The sequence below is a fragment of the Pan troglodytes genome, chromosome 17, assembly GCF_028858775.2.
Source record: "Pan troglodytes isolate AG18354 chromosome 17, NHGRI_mPanTro3-v2.0_pri, whole genome shotgun sequence".
Taxonomy (NCBI): domain Eukaryota; kingdom Metazoa; phylum Chordata; class Mammalia; order Primates; family Hominidae; genus Pan; species Pan troglodytes.
This window is the reverse complement of record NC_072415.2, coordinates 9,124,015-9,147,981: the sequence shown is the minus strand read 5'-3', so window position 1 is coordinate 9,147,981 and position 23,967 is coordinate 9,124,015. Positions and strand designations below refer to the sequence as shown.

At 21.2% G+C, this 23,967-nt stretch overlaps 1 long non-coding RNA gene across 1 annotated transcript in view; it reads left to right on the top strand.

Annotated features, from left to right (window-relative positions):
- The first annotated feature begins 6,849 nt into the window (after positions 1–6,849).
- Positions 6,850–23,967, top strand: part of LOC134808665 (uncharacterized) — a 164,090-nt gene continuing 146,972 nt past the window's right edge. The window contains exons 1-2 of the long non-coding RNA XR_010152092.1: positions 6,850–6,992; positions 12,201–12,318. This is a non-coding gene — a long non-coding RNA (uncharacterized LOC134808665). The remainder of the gene's footprint in view (positions 6,993–12,200; positions 12,319–23,967) is intronic.

Here is a 23,967-nt window from a genome sequence, read left to right as displayed (position 1 = left end):
ATCTGCATAAATATTTATATGTTTAAACAGATATCTGCATAAATAATATTTATATGTTTACCCAGGTATCAGCATAAATACTATTTTTATGTTAATAACGATATCTCTATAAATAATATTTATAGGTTTATACAGATGTCTGTATAAGTAATATTTATATGTTTATACAGATATCTGTATAAATAATATTTATATGTTTATTCAGATGTCTGTATAAATAATATTTATAAGATGTTTATACTGATATCTTTATAAATAATATTTACCTTCTTGTACAGATATTTGTGTAAATATTTGCATGTTTATACACATATCTGTATAAATATTTACATACTTATACATATATCTGTATAAATATTTGCATGTTTACTGATATCTGTATAAATATTTACATGTTTGTTTATATGGATGTCTGTATAAATATTTAGATGTTTGTTTATACAGATATCTCTATAAACATTTATTTGTTTATACAGATATCTGTATAAATAATATTCACATGTTAATACAGATATCTGAATAAATAATATTTACATGTTTCTACAGATATCTCTGTAAATATTTACAGGTTTGTTTTCACATATATCTGTATAAATATTTACATGTTTATACAGATATCTGTATAAATATTTACATGTTTATACAGATATCTGTGTATATATTTACATGTTTAAACAGATATCTGTGAAAATATTTAGAGGTTTGTACAGACATCTGTATAAATATTTACATGTTTATACAGATATCTTTAGAAATAATATTTACATGTTTATACAGTTATCGGTATAAATAATATTTACATGTTCATACACATATCTGTATAAATAATATTTACCTGTTTACACAGATATCTGTATAAATATTTACATGTTTATACAGATATGTGTATAAATAATATTTATATGTTTATACAGATATGTTTATAAATAGTATTTATGTGTTTATACAGATATCTTTATAAATATTTATGTTTATACAGACATGTGTATAAATATTTATGTGTTTACACAAATATCTGTATAAACATTTATGTGTTTAAACAGATATCTGTATAAATAAACATGTAAATATTTATACAGATATCTGTATAAACATGTAAATATTTATACATATATATAAACAAATATGTAAATATTTATACAGATATTTGTATTAACGTGTAAATATTTATACAGATATCTGATTAAATGTGTAAATGTTTAAACCGATATATGTAGAAACATGTAAATATTATTTATAGAGTTATCTGTAGGAACATGTAAATATTATATTTACAGATATCTGTAAACCTGTAAATATTATTTATACAGATATCTGTATAAACATGCAAATATTATTTAAACACATACCTGTTTAAACACATAAATATCTATACAGATATCTGTATAAACATATAAATATTTACACAGATATCGGTATTATCATGTAAGTATTTATAAAGATATCTGTTTAAACATATAATATTTATACAGATATCTGTTTAAACATATAAATATTTATGCAGATATCTGTATGAATATATAAATATTTATAGAGATATCTGTATAAACACATAAATATTTATACAGATATCTGTATGAACACATAAATATTTATACAGATATCTGTATAAAGACATAAATATTTATACAGATATCTGAATAAACACATAAATATTTTTACAGAAACCTGTATAAACACATAAATATTATTTATACAGATATCTGTATGAACATATAAATATTATTTATACAGATATCTGTATGAACATATAAATATTATTTATACAGATATCTGTATCATTATATAAATATTATTTATACAGATATGTGTCTAAACATACAAATATTATTTATACAGATAACTGTATTATCATATAAATATTATTTATACAGATATCTGTATAAATATATAAATGTTATTTATACAGATATCTGTTTAAATATATAAATATTATTTATATATATCTGTATAAATATATAAATATTTATATTGATATCTGTATAAAGATATAAATATTTATATATATATCTGTATAAGTATATAAATATTTATATAGATATCTCTATAACTATAGAAATATTTATGTAGATATCTGTATGAATGTATAAATATTTATATAAATATCTGTCTAAATATATAAATATTATTTAAATAGATATCTGTCTAAATATATAAATAGTGTTTATACAGATATTAGTATAAATATATAAATATTATTTATATAGATATGTGTATAAATATATGAATATTTACATGGTTATCTGTATAAATATATAAATGTTATTTATATATCTCTCTCTATAAATATATAAATATTTATATAGTTATCTGTATAAATATAGAAATATTTATATATGTGTATAAATATATAAGTATTATTTATATAGATACTGTATGAATATATAAATATTTATACAGATATCTGTATGAATATATTATTTACATAGATATGTGTATAAATTTATAAATATTTTCATAGGTATCTGTAGAAATATATAAATATTTATATAAATATCTGTACAAATATATAAATATTTACATAGATATCTGTACAAATATGTATTTATATAGATATCTGTTTTAATAGATATGTAGTATTTATATAGATATCTGTATAGATATAAAAATATTATTTATGTAGATACATGTATGAATATATAAATATTTTTACAGATATCAGTATAAATATATAGATATTTATACAGATATCTGCACAAATATATAACTATTATTTATATAGATATCTTTATAAATATTTATATAATTATACAGATATCCGTAAAAATATATAAATATTTATACTGATATCTGTATAAATATATATACATTTATATAGATATTTATAGAAATATATAAATAATTATGTACATATCTGTATAAATATATAAATATTTGCATAGGTATCTGTGTAACTATATAAATATTTGTATAGATATCTGTATAAATATATAATTATTTCTAAATATATCAGTATAAATATATAATATATAAATACATTTATATATATATTTATATAGATATCTGTATAAATATTTAAATGCTTATATAGATATCTGCCTGTATATATAAATATTTTTTAGATATCTTTATAAATATATAAATATTTATGTAGATATCTGTCTAAATATAAAAAGATTATTCATATAGATATCTGTCTAAATATATAAATATTATTTATATAGATATCTGTATAAATATATAAATATTATTCATATAGATATCTCTCTAAATATATAAATACTTTTTATACAGATATCTGTATAAATATATAAATATTATTTATATAGATATTGGTATAAATATAAAAATATTCATATAGATATCTGTATAAAGATATTAATGTTATTTATATACATATCTGTATAAATATATGTTTATATAGTTATCTGCATAAATATATAAATATTTATGTATATGTGTATAAATAAATAATTTTTATATAGATATCTGTATGAATATATAAATATTTATATACATATCTGTATAAATATATAAATATTTACATAGATATCTGCAGAAATATATAACTATTTATATGGATCTCTGTATAAATATAAAAATGGTATTTATATAAATATCTGTATAATTATATAAATATTATTTATATAGATACCTGTATGAATATATAAATAATTATACAGATATCTGTATACGTATATAAATATTTTTGCAGATATCTGTATAAATATATAAATATTTATGCAGATATCTGTATAAACATATAAATATTTATACAGATATCTGTATAAATATATAAATATTATTTATACAGATATCTGTGTAAATATATAAATATTTCTATAGATATCTCTACAAATATATAATATTCATATAGATATATTTCTAAATATATAAATATTTATATAGATATCTGTGTAAATATTTAAATGCTTATATAGATATCTGTCTAAATATATAAATATTTTATAGATATCTTTATAAATATATAAATATTTGTGTAGGTATCTGTCTAAATATAAAAAGATTATTCATATAGATATCTGTCTAAATATATAAATATTATTTATATAGATATCTGTATAAATATATAAATATTATTTACATAGATATCTGTATAAATATATAAATATTATTTACATAGATATCTGTATAAATATATAAATATTCATACAGATATCTGTATAAATATATGGATGTTATTTATATAGATATGTGTGTAATATATAAATATTTATGTACATATCTGTCTAAATATATAAATATTATTTATATAGATATCTGTGTAGGTATATAAATATTTATTTAGATATCTGTATATATATATTAATATATGTGTATAAATATAAAAATAATATTTATATAGATATCTGTATAATTACATAAATCATATACATATCTGCATTAATATATAAATATTTATATAAATATCTGTATAAATATATAAATATTTATATAGATATCTGTATATATAAATATTTATATAGATATCTATATAAATATATAAATAATTCTATAGTTATCTTTATAAATATATAAATCTTTATATATGTATCTATATAAACATATAAACATTTATATAGATATCTGTATGAATATATAAATATTTATGTATGTATCTGTATAAATATATAAATATATATAGATATCTGTATAAACATATTAATATATACGTATCTGTATAAATATATATTTATGTAAATATCTGTATATATATGTAAATATTTATATAAATATATGTACAAATATAAAAATATTTATATAGATATCTGTATAAATATATAAATATTCATACATATTATATATATATAAACATATAATAATATTTCTCATATTGAACCTGTGTTGCTGCATTCAAGTTATTTTCATACTGGCCTTTGAAATGCAAACTCTTCAAATTATTAATTAGTGCTTTCCAAATTTGTTATTTAAAACATTATCCTCTGTATATTTTATATGCAGTTATCAATATGTTTCGTGGTTATGTTTTATTCCTCAATTTATATATTTGATTATTGGACCAAGCAGAGTAACTTTGAAATTTTTCTTCATTTAAAAATTATGTATCTTGTCTGAGGCTTCTAATCCCAGCACTTTGGGAGACCAAGGCAAGAAGATCACAACGTGAAGAAATCAAGACCATCCTAGCCAATACAGTGAAATCCTGTCTCTACTAAAACTAAAGAAACTAAGCCAGGCATGGTGGCAGCTGGAGGAGTCCCAGTATGGTGTAGTCCCAGCTACCTGGGAGTCTGAGGCAAAACAATCACTTGAACCAATGAGGCAGAAGTTGCAGTGAGCCAAGATGGGGCCATTGCACCACAGTCTGTGCAACAGAACAAGACTCTATCTAAAAACAATTATATATATAATATATATTATATATATGCATTATATATTATATAATATATTATATCTCTAATATATAATATATAATATCTCATAATATACATAAAAAACATTATGTTATATCATATATTATATATAATAGGTATTATATATTACAAATAACATAATATATAATATATATTATATGACATTATATATTACATATAATATATTATACAATATTTAAATCATATATTATATGATATGTAAATAATATATTATAGGTAATACATACCGTCTATAATAAAATATATGACATATATTAAATAACATATCATATAATGTATGATGTATATTATATTATATGGTATATAATATGTTATATGATATATATTAAGTAATATATGTTATATATTATATAAAGTTTTATATATATTTTATAACATATGCTACATATTATATGTGTGATATATATTATATTGAACATATGATATATATTATTGCTAATATCTGATATATAACATATAAAAAATGATATATGACATATGATATATGACATATATTCCATGTAATGTATGATATATTTAATATATGTTACATATTATATATAATATATTATACATAATACATGATATGTATTATATATGATATATGAAATATATTATAAATGTTATATATTATATATAATATATTTGTATTATATATGATTATATTATATATTATATATAAAATATATTAATATATAATATATATTATATCATAATATATTACATATATCATTATATATTATATATTATATAATATCATTATGCATAAAGTAATATATTATATCATATTTCATCTAAGATATCGTATATAATATTATAGTATGTATTATATTATGATATCATATATTATGTTATATAATATATAATATCTAATATATTATCTATTATGTATAGTATATTACATATTATATGTAACATAATACATTTTATATTATATTATATAGTAAATATTATATATTATATAATATGTTATACATGTGATATTCGATATTCTATAATATATGATATATTATATAATATATGTTATATATTATATTATATATATTTACATATATAATTGCATAAATATAGATATTATTATGTATTATGTTACATGTAATAATTATATATTATTACATGTATTATATTCTATATCATATTATCTTATCATTATATATTATATTATACATAATATATTATATATAATATAAGGATGCAGGGTGTAAAAGAAAATTATATATATGTTATACATATTATTTAAGTTTTATATATCACATTCTATAAATTATATATATATATACACTTTTATATATATATGCAGACATATATATATATATATATTTGTAGGTGCCCTATTTCCCATTTCATATCTTATTTTAACATCTACAGCATAGTAATGTGTGGGCTTGGTCTTCAGTTTTTGAAAGAAAACACTGAGCCTTCAATGACATTCCTGTACTTGTAAAAGCACTCCTGACTGCCTGGCAGTAGTTGGACCTCTCAATGTGGATTTTGCCTTCACCTTGGAATGTGTATGCCCTATCGCCATGGTGATGGGATTAGGGATCTCCTGCCCTTGGTCCTAAGTGCCACTGCCTGTGCTGAGTTTTTCAAACCTCAGAGCAGATTGAACTTTTGTGGTTTCATTTTCCCTGATTTTGATTTTTCTCATGTGGAACCTGTGTTGCTGCATTCAAGGTATGTTCATACTGGCCAGTCAAATGCAAACTCTTCAAATTCTTAGTTAGTGCTTTCCTAATATGTTATTTAAAATATTTTCCTCTGTATTTTCCCTATGCATTTATCAATATGTTTCATGGTTATGTTTTATTCAATTTATATATTTGATTACTGTACCAAGCAGAGTACCTTTGAAATTTTTCTTCATTTGAAAAATATGTATCTTGGTTCAGGCCTCCAATCCCAGCACTTTGGGAGGCAAAGGCAAGAGGATCATAGCGTGAGGAGATCAAGACCATCCTGGCCAATACAGTGAAACCGTGTCTCTACTAAAACTAAAAAAAATTAGCCAAACATGGTGGCAGCTGGAGTAGTCCCAGTATGGTGTAGTCTCATCTAACTGGGAGGCTGAGGCAGGTCAATCGCTTGAACCCGTGAGGCAGAGGTTGCTCTGAGCCAAGATGGTGCCATTGCACCCCAGTATGTGCAACAGAACACGACTCTGTCTATAAACAATTATATATAATATATAAAATATATATGCATTATATATTATATAATATATTATATCTGTAATATAAATATATATATTATATAATATCTCATAATATACATAAAAATATTATGTATTATTATATATAATATTCATTATATGTGTTACATATTATCTACAATATATAATACATGATATATGACTTTATATATTACATATAATTTATATTATTTATCTTATATATAATATATATGATGTGTATTATGTATTTTATTTAATATATAATATGTGTATTATATAATGATCTATAATATATATTATATTTTATGACATGTATATAATATATATTTCATAATATATAATATATATTATATATTATTTATCATATATTCAATATATCTTATATTAAATATATAATATATACATTATATATTATACTTTAAACAAAACATAAAATATATTATATAATATTTAAGTTATAAATTATATGATATGTAAATAATACATTATAGGTAATACATACTGTCTATTATAAATATCATATATGACATATATTATATAACTTATGATATATAACATAATATATGATGTATATTATATGATATATGGTATATAATATGATATCTGATATATATTATATAATATATGCTATATATTATATAATATATTATATGTATTTTATAACCTATGCTATATATTATAAAACGTATGATATATATTACATTGAACATATGACATATATTATTGATAATATATGATATATAACATAGAATATATGATATATAAAATATAATATATGATATTTATTACATATAATGCGTGATATATATAATATATGATACAAATTTTTATAATATATGATATATAATATATGATACATATTATATATGATATATAATGTACATTACATATGTTATACATTATATATACTACATAATATTCTATAATATATGATTATATTATATGTTCTGAAAGATATCTTAATACATAGTATATATTACATAATAATTTATTATATATAATATATCATAATATATTATATATAACTTATAATATATTTTATAATATATAATATTATTATATATAATGTAATATATTACATATTTAATCTAATATATATCATATATATTTTAATATATATTAGATTATGATATTATTTATAATATGTCTTATAATATATATTATTTAATATATAATATAGTATACATTTTATGATATCTATTAAATATTATGTATAATATATTACATATTATATGTAATATATAGTGCATTATATATTATATTATATAGTAAATATTATATATTTTATAATATGTTATATATGATATTCTATATTATATCATCTATCATATATTATATATATTCTATATGATTACATGATATATTATCATATATATAATTGTATAATTATATATATAATTATATATGATGTTATATGTAAAAATTATATATTATTACTTGTATTATTTTGTATATAATAATAACATAACATTATATATTATATTATACATAATATATTATATATAATATAAGGATGCAGGATGTAAAAGAAAATTATTTGTATGCTATATATATTATAAAATTTATATATATTATGTTTTATAAACCATACATTTATATATATACACACATATATATATATTTGGGGGTGCCCTATTTCCCATCCCATAAGTTATTTTAAGAAGTACAGAGTAGTAATTTGTGGGCTTGGGATTAGTCTTTTAAACAAAACACTGAGCCTTCAGTGACATTCCTGTACATGGAAAAGCACTGCTGACTGCCTGGCAGCAGTTGGACCTGACAATGTGGATTGTGCCTTCACCCTGGAATGTGTATGCACTATCGCCGTGGTGATTTGATTAGGGATCTCCTGCCCTTGTTCCTAAGTGCCACTGTCTTTGATGAGTTTTACAAAGCTTAGAGCAGATTGAACCTTTGTTGTTTCATTTCCCATGATTTTGATTTTTCTCTTGTTGAACCTGTGTGCTGCATTCAAGGTATTTTCATATTGACCTGTCAAATGCAAACTCTTCAGATTATTAGTTAGTGCTTTGCAAATATGTTATTTAAAATATTATCCTCTGTATTTTACATATGCAGTTATCAATAGGTTTCATGGTTATGTTTTATTCCTCAATTTATATATTTGATTATTGGACCAAGCAGAGTAACTTTGAAATTTTTCTTCATTTAAAATATATGCATCTTGGCTCAGGCCTCTAATCCCAGCAATTTGGGAGGCCAAGGCAAGAGGATCAAAACGTGAGGAGATCAAGACCATCCTGGCCAATACAGTGAAATCCTGTCTCTACTAAAACTAAAAAAAATTAGCCAGGCATGGTGGCAGCTGGAGTAGTCCCAGAATGGTGGAGTCCCAGCTACCTGGGAGGCTGAGGCAGGACAATCGCTTGAACCCATGAGGCAGAGTTAGCAGTGAGCCAAGATGGTGCCATTACACCCTAGTCTGTGCAAAAGAAGAAGACTCTGTCTAAAAACAATTATATATATAATATACATTATATATGTAATATATATTATATAATATATTATACGTTATATATAATATATTATATTTGTTATATATAATATACTATATATGTTATATATAATATATTTTATTTGTTATATATAATATATATATAATATATAATATGTCATAATTCATAATATATGTATTATATATTATGTCATATTGTATACAGTACATATTATATGTAATATATATCACATATAACATATAATATATATAATGTGACATAATATATTACATACATCATATATAATATGTTTTATATATAATATATATAACATACATTATATGTTATATAATATATGTAACATACATTTTCTATAATATATAATATGATGTATAATATATAATGAAATATAATATGTATTACATTTTATGACATTTAAATAATATATATTATATATTATATATTACATATATTATATATTAATTATATAATAAATAAAATATATGATAAATATATTATATATAATATGTATTAAATAAAATTTATAACGTATTGTATAATATGGATATTTGTATATTATATGATATGTAAAGAATATATTTTATGTAACATACACCATATAAAATAAATATAAAATATGAAATATATTATGTAATATACGATATATATAATATTATGCATGAAGTACATGATATGATATATGGTATATAATATGATATATGCTATATGACATATGATATATGGTATATATTATATAATATATGATATAAATTATATAATATATTCTATATATTATACAATATGTGATATATATTATAGATAACATATGATATATACTATTGATAATAAATGATATATAACATATAATATATGGTACATATTATATATAACATATAATATATATAATTTGTGATACATATCATATATAATATGTGATATATAATATACGACATATATTATATATAATATATATTATATATTGTAAATAATAGATGATATATATTATATATTTTATCAATTATATATGATTATATAATATTATATTATATATGATTATATTGTATTTTCTATATGCTATATCTTAATGTATAATATATATTATAACATGATATATTATATATTACATCATATTATTACTATTGATAATATATGTTGTATATAATCTATGTCATATATAATATTCTAATATATATTATATTAAGCTATAATATAAAATATGATATAAAATATCTAGTATATAATATATCATATAATATATAACATCTAATATAATGTATAATATATACAATATATTACATATCATATGTAATATGTAATACATTATATATTACATTATATATTAGATATTATATATTATATACTATATTATACATATAATATTAAATATTATATAATATACTGTATATTATACATTATATATTATATATTATTATGTTATATATAATTATATAATTATATGTATAATTACATATTATGTTGTATATGATTATATAATATTATATGTATTATATTGTATATCATAATTATATATTATTTTACATTATATTATACATAATATATTATAGATAATGTGAGGATGCAGTATGTGAAAGAAGTTATATATATTATAGTTATTACATATGTTATATATATTACATTATAGATAATTGTATATGTATATACACATATGTATGTATATGTATATTTAGGGGTGCCCTATTTCCCATCTCCTAACTTATTTTAAGAAGTACAGCAAGGTAATGTGTGGGCTTGGGATTCAGTTTTTGAAACAAACAGTGAGCTTCAATGACCTTCCTGTACATGTAAAACACTCCTGTCTGCCTGGCGGTAGTTTGACCTCACAATGTGGATTGTGCCTTCACCCTGGAATATTGACGCCCTATCGCCATGGTGGTGGGATTAGGGAGCTACTGCCCTTGGTCCTAAGAGCCACTGTCTCTGCTGAGTTTTTCAAAGATAAGAGCAGACTGAACTTTTGTGTTTTCATTTTCCCTGATTTTGATTTTTCTTATGGGGAACCTGTGTTTCTTCATTCCAGCTATGTTCATACTGGCCTGTCTAATGCAAACTCTCCAAATTACTAGTTAGTGCTTTCCAAATATGTTACTTAAAAAATTATCCTCTGTATTTTCCATATTCAGTTATCGATATGTTTCATGGTCATTTTTTATTCCTCAATTTATACATCTGATTATTGTACCAAGCAGAGTACCTTTGAAATTTTTCTTCATTTATAAAATATGTATCTTTCTTCAGGCCTCTAATACCAGCATTTTGGGAGGCCAAGGCAAGAGGATCACAAGGTGAGCAGATCAAGACCTACGTGGCCAACAGAATGAAAACCTGTCTCTACTAAACAAAAAAACTTAGCCAGGTATGCTGGCAGCTGGTGAACTCCCAGTGTGGTGTAGTCCTAGCTACCCGGGAGACAGAGACAGGACAATTGCTTGAACCCGTGAGGCAGAATTTGCAGTGAGCCATGCTGGTGCCATTGGACTCCAGCCTGTGCAACAGAAAAAAATTCCGTCTAAAAACTATCATTATTACTAATACTTATTACATATAATATATAATATGTAATAAATATAATATGACATAATAAATATTACATATTATGTATTATTTATAAAATATATATATGTTATATATATAATGTATATTATATAATATATATTATATATTATATATGATATAAAATACATAATATATATTATATATAATAGAAAATATACTATATATAATACATATTATATAAAATATATTGTATATATTATACATATATTATATAATATATAAAATATATTGTATATATTATATATGATATAATGTATAAAATATATATTATATGATATATATAAGATATCATATATAATATAATATATAATATATAATATTATGTATATTATATAATGAACAATAATATATATTATATTTTGTTACACGTATATAATATACAATATATACTATCTATTATATATAATATTTTATATATGTTACTAAATAAATACATAATTTATAAAATATATGATAAATATATTATATATAATATATTTTAAACAAAATATATAATACAGAATACTGTCAATAAATCATATATTATATGATATGTAAATAATATCTTATAGGAAATATATACCAAATATAAGAAATATACCATACGACATACATTATATAATATATGAAAAATATAATATAATGTATGATGTATGATATATGATATATGGTATACAATATGATATATGATATATATTATATAAGATATATTATATATTATATAATATATGCCATTTAGTATATAACATAGGCTATGCATTTTACAATGTATGATATATATTATATATAACTTATGATATATATTATTGATAATATATTACATATAACATATAATAAATGAAATGTAACATAAAATATATGACGTATATTACATACAATATATGATATATAATATATGTTACATATTTAATATATGATATATTATATACTGTACATGAAATATCAAAATATACCAAATATGTAATATATACTGTACATAAAGTATCAAAGAATGCAAAATATGTATTATATGCTGTACATAAAATATCAAAATATATGCAAAATGTGTATCACATACAGTACATAAAATATCAAAGTACATAATATAAGTATTATATACTGTACATAAAATATGAAAAACTATGCAAAACATGTATTATATACTGTAGATGAAATATCAAAAACTATGCAAAATATGTATTATATACAATATATAAAATATCAAAGTACCCAAAATATGTATTATACACTGTACATAAAACATCAAATTATGCAAAATATGTATTACACACTGTAGATGAAATATCGAAGTACGTACAACATGTATTTTACGCTGTACATAAAATATGAAAGTGCGCAAAATATGTATTATAGACTGTAGATATAATCCCAAAGTAAGCAAAATATGTATTTTACTCTGTAGATAAAATATCAAACTATGCAAAATATGTATTATACACTCTAGATAAAATATCATATTTCACAAAATATGTATCATACAATGTAGATAAAATATCAAACTACGCAAAATATGTATTATAGTCTGTAGATAAAATATCAAAGCACCTAAAATATGTACTATACACAGTACATAAAATATCAAACTAAGCAAAATATGTATTTTACACTGCACATAAAATATCAAACTATGAAAATATGTACTATACACAGTACATAAAATATCAAATTATGCAAAATATGTATTATACACTGTACATAAAATATCAAACTACGCAAAATATGTATTATACACTGTACATAAAATATCAAAGTGCCCCAAATATGGATTATGTACTCTACATATAATATCAAAATACCCCAAATATATATTATATACTGTACATAAAATATCAAAGAACACTAAAGATATATTATATGGTGTACATGAAATATCAAAGTACCCCAAATATGTATTATATACTGTACATAAAATATCAAAGTACCCCGAATATGGATTATATACTGTAGATAAAATATCAAAATACACAAAATACGTATTATATACAGTACATAAATATCAAAGAACCACAAATATGTCTTATATACTGTACAGAATATATGAAAGTATCCCAAATATCTTTTACATACTGTACAAAAGTATGAAAGTGAACCAAATATGTATTATATACTGTACATAAAATATGAAAGTGAAAGAAATATGTATTATAAACCATATGTAAAATATCAAAATACACAAAATATGTTTAAATACTGTTCATAAAATATCAAACTACACCAAATAAGTATTATATACTGTTAATAAATTATCAAAGTACACAAAATATGTATTATATGCTGTACATAAAATATCAAAGTACAACAAATATATATTTTATTCTGTACATAAAATATCAAAGTACCCAAAATATATATTAAATAATGTACATGAAATATAAATGTACCCCAAATATGTATTATATACCATACATACAATATCAAAGTACCACAAATATATATTATATACTGTATATAAAATATTAAACTACACCAAATATATATCATATACTTTACATAAAAAAATTATTAGAAATATGTGTTATATACTGTACATAAAATATCAAATCACCGCAAATATGTATTATATACTGTACATACATCTTCAATGGGAAACAAATATGTATTTTATACTGTACATACAATATCAAAGTACACCAAATATGTGTTATATACTGTACATAAAACATCAAACTACACCAAATATGAATTAATTACTGTACATAAAATAAAAAAGTACACAAAATATGTATTATATATTGTAAATAAAATTTTATAGTACACTGAATATGTATTATATACTAAACATAAAATATCAAAGTACAGAGAATATGTGTTATTTACTGTACATAAAATATCAAATTACACCAATTATATATTATATACTGTACATAAAGTATCAAATTACACTAAATATATATTATATACTGTACATAAAATATCAAAGTACACCTAATGTATATTACATTCTTACATAAAATATCAGAGTACACCAAATATATATTATACACTGTACATAAAATATCAAATTACACCAAATGTATATTAAATACTGTACACAATATATAAAAGTACACCAAATATAAATTATATACTGTACATAAAATATCAAAGTACAGCACTATATACTATATACTGTACATAAAATACCAAAATACAGCAAATATACATAATATACAGTACATAAGCTATCAAACTGCACCAAATATAGATTATATACTGTATATAAAATATCAAAGTACACTAAATATATATTATATACTGTGCATAAAATATCAAATTACACCAAATATATAATATACTGTACACAAAATATCAAAACACAGCATATATATTATGTACTCTACATAAAATATAAAAGTACACCAAATATACATTATATACTGTACATAATAGATCAAACTACACGAAATATAAATTATATACTGTACATAAAATATCAAAGTACAACAAATATATACTATATTCTGTTCATAAAACATCAAAATACATCAAATAGATATTATAAACTGTTCAGAAAATATAAACTTACACCAAATATTGATTATATACTGTACATAAAATATCAAAGTACAATAAATATAGATTATATACTGTAGATTCTATATCAAAGTACACCAAATATGTATTATATACTGTACATAAACTATCAAACTACACCAAATATGTATTATATACGGTACACAAAATATCACAGTACACCAAATATATATTATATACTTTATGTAAAATATCAAAGTACACCAAATATATCTTATATACTGTACATAATATATCAAAGTTCACAAAATATATATTACATACTGTACATAAAATATCAAACTATCCCAAATATGCATTATATGGTGTATATAAAAATCACAGTACCCCAAATATGTATTATATACCGTAGATAAATTAACAAAGAGAAAGAGATGTGTATATTATACTGTATATAAAATATCAAAGTGATACAAATATGCATTTTATACTGTAGATAAAATATCAAATTACACAAAATATGTATTATATACTGTGCAAAAAATATTAAACTAAACCTAATATGCATTATATGCTGTACATAAAATATCAAAGTATATCAAATATCTATTACATACTGTTCATGAATTATCAAACTACAACAAATATGTATAATATACTCTACATAAAATATGAAAGTACCCCAAACATATATTATATAGTGTACATAAATATCAAAGTACCACAAATATATATTAAATACTGTGTATGCAATATCAAAGTACACCAAATATGTATTATATACTGTTCAAAAAATATCAAAGTAACCCAAATATATATTATATACTGAACATAATATAACAATGTACACCAACTATATATGAAATACTGTATATGAAATATCAAAGAACCCCAAATATGTATTATATACTGTACATAAAATATAAAAGTACCCAAAATATATATTAAGTACTGTATATGAAATAGCAAAGTACCCCAAATATGTATTACATACTGCTCATAAAATATCAAAGTAACCAAAATATATATTATATACTGAACATAAAATATTAAAGTACACCAAAAATATATGAAATACTGCATATAAAATATCAAAGTACACAAATTTGTACCATATACAGTAGATACAATACCAAAGTACCCAAATGTGTAATATATACTGTACATAAAATATCAAAGTACCCCAAATACGTATTATGTACTGTACATAAAATATCAATGTACCCCAAATATGTATTATATACAGTAGATACAATATCAAAGTACCCAAAAGTGTATTATATACTGTACATAAAATATCAAAGTAACCCAAATATGTATTATATACTGAACATAAAATATCAAAGTACCCCAAGTATGTATTATATACTGTACATGAAATATCAAAGTACCCCAAATATGTATTATATACAGTAGATACAATATCAAAGTACACAAATGAGTATTATATACTGTACATAAAATACCAAATTACCCCAAACATGTATTATATACTGTACATAAAATATCAAAGACCCCAAATATGTATTATATACAGTAGATACAATACCAAAGAACCCAAATGTGTAGTATATACTGTACATAAAATATGAATGTAACCCAAATATGCATTATATACTGTACATAAAATATCAAAGTACACAAATGTGGGTTATATACTTTACATAAAACATCAAAGTACCCCAGATATGTATAATATACTAAACATAAAATATGAAAGTACCCCAAATATATATTATACACAGTAGATACAATATCAAAGTACCAAATGTGTATTATATACTGTACATAAAATATCAAAGTACCCCAAGTATGTATGATATACTGTATATAAAATATCAATGTACCCCAAATAGGTATTATATACAGTAGATACAAAATCAAAGTACCCAAATGTTTATTATATACTGTACATAAAATATCAAAGTAACCAAACTATGTATTATATACTGTACATAAAATATGAAAGTACCCCAATTATGTATTTTATACAATAGATAAAATACCAAAGTACCCAAAAGTGTATTATATACTGTACATAACATATCAAAGTAACCCAAATATGTATTATATACTGTACATATAATATCAAAGTAACACAAGTATGTATTATATACTGTATATAAAATATCAAAGTACCCCAAATATGTATTGTATACAGTAGATACAATATCAAAGTACCCAAATGTGTATTATATACTGTACCTAAAATATCAAAGTACCCCAAATATGTATTATATACTGTACATAATAAATCAAAGTACACAAAATATGTATTATATACTGTACTTAAGAAATCAAAGTATCCCAAATATGTATTATGTACTGTACATAAAATATCAAAGTAACCCAAATATATGTTATATACTCTACATAATATATCAAAGTACACCAAATATATATGAAATGCTGTGTATGAAATATCAAAGTAGCCCAAATATGTATTATATACTGTACATAATATATCAAAGTATCCCAAATATATATTATGTATGGTACATAAAATATCAAAGTTTCCCAAAGATATATTAAATACTGTATATCAACTATCACAGTACCGCAAATATGTATTGTATACTGTTCATAATATATCAAAGTAACCCAAATACATATTATATACTGTACATAAAATATCAAAATACACCAAATATATTTGAAATATTGTATATGAAATATCAAATTATCCCAAATATGTATTTTATACTGTATTTAATATATCAAAGTACCACAAATATGTATTATATACCGTACATAAAATATAAAAGTTCCCCAAATATGTATTATATACTGTATATAAAATAACAAAATAACCCAAATAAATGTTACATACTGTACATAAGAAATCAAAGTACCCAAAATATGTATTATATACTGTACATAAAATATGAAAGTACCCCAACTATATGTTATATAGAGTAGATACAATAACAAAGTACCCAAACGTGTATTATATACTGTACATAACATATGAAAGTGTCCCAAATATGAATTATATACTGCACATATAATATCAAAGTACCCCAAGTATGAATTATATACTGTACATAAAATATCAAAGTACCACAATTATGTATTATATTCAGTAGATACAATATCAATGTACCCAAAAGTGTATTATATACTGCACATAAAATATAAAAGTACCCCAAATATGTATTATACAATGTACATAAAATATCCAAGTACCCCAAATATATATTATAAAAAGTAGTTACAATATCAAAGTACCCAAATATGTATTATATACTGCACATAACATATCAAAGTAACCCAAATATGTATTATATACTCTACATAAAATATCAAAGTACCCCAAATATGTATTATATACTCTGCATAAAATGTCAACGTACCCCAAATATATACTGTACACAGTAGATAAAATATCATAGTACCCAAATATGTATTATATACTCTACATAAAATATCAAAGTACCCCAAATATGTATTATGTAGTGTGCATAAAATATAAAAGTACCCCAAATAAGTATTATATACAGTAGATACAATATGAAAGTACCCAAATGTGTATTATATACTGTACATAAAATATAAAAGTACCACAAAGATGTATTATATACTGTACATAAAATATCAAAGTACCCCAAATATATATTATATACAGTAGATACAATATCAACGTATCAAATATGTATTATATACTGTACATAAAATAAAAAAGTAACACAAATATGTATTATATACTGTATATGTAATATAAAAGTACCCCAAGTATGTAATATACTGTACATAAAATATCAAATTACCACAAATATGTATTGTGTACCGTAGATACAATAAAAATATTCCAAAATGTGTATTGTATACTGAACATAAAATATCAAAGTATCCAAAATATGTATTATATACTGTACATAAAATACGAAATTTCCCCCAGTATGTATTATATACTGTACATAAAATACCAAAGTACCCCAAATATGTATTATATACAGTAGATACAATATCAAACTATCCAAATGTGGATTATACCCAAATGTACATAAAATATGAAAGTACCCAAATATATATTATATACTGTACATAAAATATCAAAGAGAAACAGATATGTATTTTCTGCTGTACATAAAATATCAAAATGAAACATATATGCATTTTATAATGTAAATAAAATATCAAAGTACACCAAATACGTATGATATACGGTACATAAAATATTAAAGTAACCTAATATGTATTATATGCTGTACATAAAATATGAAAGTACACCAAATATGTATTATATACTCTACATGAATTATCAATGTACACCAAATATGTATTATATACTGCACATAAAATATCGAAGTACCCGAAACCTGTATTATATACTGTACATAAAATATCAAAGTAAACCAAATATGTATTATATACAGTAGATAAAACCTCAAAGGACCCAAATATGTATTATATATTGTACATAAAATATCAAAGAAACCCCAATATGTGTTACATACTGTATATAAAATATCAAAGTAACCCAAGTATGTATTATATACTGTGCATAAAATATCAAAGTACACAAAATATATATTACATACAGTAGATACAATATCAAAGTACCCAAATGTGTATTATATAGTTTACAGAAAATATCAAAGTAACCCGAATATGTTTTATATACTGTGCGTAAAATATGAAAGTACCCCAAGTATTTAATATATACAGTATATACAATGTCAAAGTACCCAAATGTGTATTATATACTGTACATAAAATATCAAAGTAACCAAAATGTGAATGATATACTGTACATAAAATATCAAAGTACCCCAAGTATGTATTTTATACTGTACAGAAAATATTAAAGTACCCCAAACATGTATTATATACAGTAGATACAATATCAAAGTACTCAAATGTGGATTATATACTATACATAAAACATCAAAATACCCCAGATATGTATTATATACTAAACATATAATATCAAAGTACCCCAAATACATATTATATACAGTAGATACAATATCTAAGTACCCAAGTGTTTATTATATACTGTACATAAAATATCAAAGTACCCCAAATATGTATTATATACAGTAGATACAAAATTTAAGTACCCAAATGTGTATTATATACTGTACATAAAATATCATAGTAACCCAAATATGTATTATATACTGTACATAAAATATGAAGGTACCACAAGTATGTTTTATATACAGTATATACAATATCAAAGTACCCAAAAGTGTATTATATACTGTACAAAAAATATCAAAGTAACCCAAATATGTATTACATACTGTACATAAAATATCAAAGTACCCCAAGTAGGTATTATATACTGTACATGAAATATCAAGGTACTCCAAATATGTATTATATACAGTAGATACAATATCAAAGGTCCCAAATGAGTATTATATACTGTACATAGAATATCTAAGTACCGCAAACAGGTATTATGCACTGTACATAAAATATGAAAGTACCCCAAATATGTATTGTATACAGTAGATACCATGTCAAAGTACCCAAATGTGTATTATACACTACACATAAAATATCAAATTAACCCAAATATGTATTATATACTCTACATAAAATATCAAAGTACCCCAAGTATGTACTGTACAGTACATAAAATATCAAAGTACCCCAAATATGCATTATATACAGTAGATACAATATCAAAGTACCCAAATGTGTATTATATACTATACATAAAAAGGCAAAGTACCCCAAATATGTATTACATACTGTACATAAAATATCAAAGTACCCCAAATATATAATATATACAGTAGATACAATATCAAAGTATCCAAATGTATATTATATACTGTACATAAAATATCAAACTACCCCAAGTATATATTATATACTGTACATAAAATGACAAAGTACCCCAAATATGTATTTTATGAAGTAGATACAATATCAAAGTACTCAAATGTGTATTATATGTTGCACATAAAATATAAAAGTACCCCAAATACATATTATATACTGTAGATAAAATTTCAAAGTACAACAAATATGTATTACATACTGTACATAAAATAACAAAGTACTCCAAATATGCATTATATAGTGTACATAAAATATCCAAGTACCAAAATATGTATTATAAACTGTAGATAAATTATCAAAGATAAAGAGATATGTATTTTATACTCTACATAAAATATCAAAGGGAAACAAATATGCATTTTATACTGTAGATAATATATCAAAGTACACCAAATATGTATTTTATACTCTATATAAAATATTAAAGTAAACCTAATATGTATTATATGCTTTACATAAAATATCAAAGTACACCAAATATGTATTATATACTGTACATGAATTATCAAAGTACACCAAATATGTATTATATACCATACATAAAATATCAAAGTACCCCAAACATATATTATATACTGTACATAAAATATCAAAATACCACAAGTATATATTGGATATTGTATATTAAATATCAAAGTACCCCAAATATATATTATATACTGTTCATAAAATTTCAAACAAACCGAAATATATATAACATACTGTACATAAAATGTCAAAGTACACCAAATATATATAAAATACAGTATATGAAATATCAAAGAACCCCAACTATGCATTATATACTGTACAAAATATATAAAAATACCCCAAATATGTATTATATACTGTACATAAAATATCAAAATACCCAAAATATGTATTATATACTCTATGTAAAATAACAAATTAACCCAAATAAATATTATATACTGTACATAAGAAACCAAAGTACCCCAAATATGTATTATATACTGTATATAAAATATCAAAGTAACCCAAATATATATTACATACTGTACATAAAATAACAAAGTACACCAAATATATATGAAATACTGTATATGAAATATCAAAGAATCCCATATATGAATTATATACTGTAAATAATTTACCAGAGTACCCCAAATATGTATTATATACTGTACATAAAATATCAAGGTACCCCAAATATGTATTGTATACTGTATATAAAATAACAAAGTAACCCAAATAAATATTACATACTGTACATAAGAAATCAAGGTACCCCAAATATGTATTAAATACTGTACATAAAATATCAAAGTAACTCAAATACACATTATATACTGTACATAAAATATCAAAGAACACCAAATATATATGTAATACTGTATATGAAATATCAAAGTACCCGAAATATGTATTATATACTGTACATAAAATATCAAAATACCCCAAATATGTATTATATACTGAAGATAGAATATCAAAGTACCCCAAATATGTATTAAATACTGTATACGAAATATCAAAGTACCCCAAATACGTATTATATACTGTTCATAAAATATCAAAGTACCCCATGTATGTATTATATACTCTACATAAAATATCAAAGCACCCCAAATATGTATTATATACAGTAGATACAATACAAAGTACCCAAATATGTATTATATACTGTTCATAAAATATCAAATTACCCCAAATATGTATTATATACTGTACATAAAACAACAAAGATCCCCAAATATGCATTATATAGTGTACATAAAATATCAAAGTACCCCAAATATGCATTATATAGTGTACATAAAATATCAAAGTACCCCAAATATATATTATATACTGTACATAAAATGTCAAAGTCCAACAAATATATATGAAATACTGTATATGAAATATCTAAGTACCCCAAATATGTATTGTATACTGTACATAATATATCAAACTACGCATAATATGTATTATATACTGTACATAAAATATCAAAGTACCCCAAATATATATTAAATTCTTTATATGAAATAACAAAATTCCCCAAATGTGTATTATATGCTGTTCATAAAATATCAAAGTAACGCAAATATGTATTATATACTGTACAAAAAATATAAAAGTACACCAAATATATATGAAATACTGTATAAGAAATACAAAAGAACCCCAAATGGGTGCTACATACTTTACAGAATATATCAAAGTACCCCAAATATTTATACTATACGGTACATATAATATCAATGAACCCCAAATATGTATTATATACTTTACA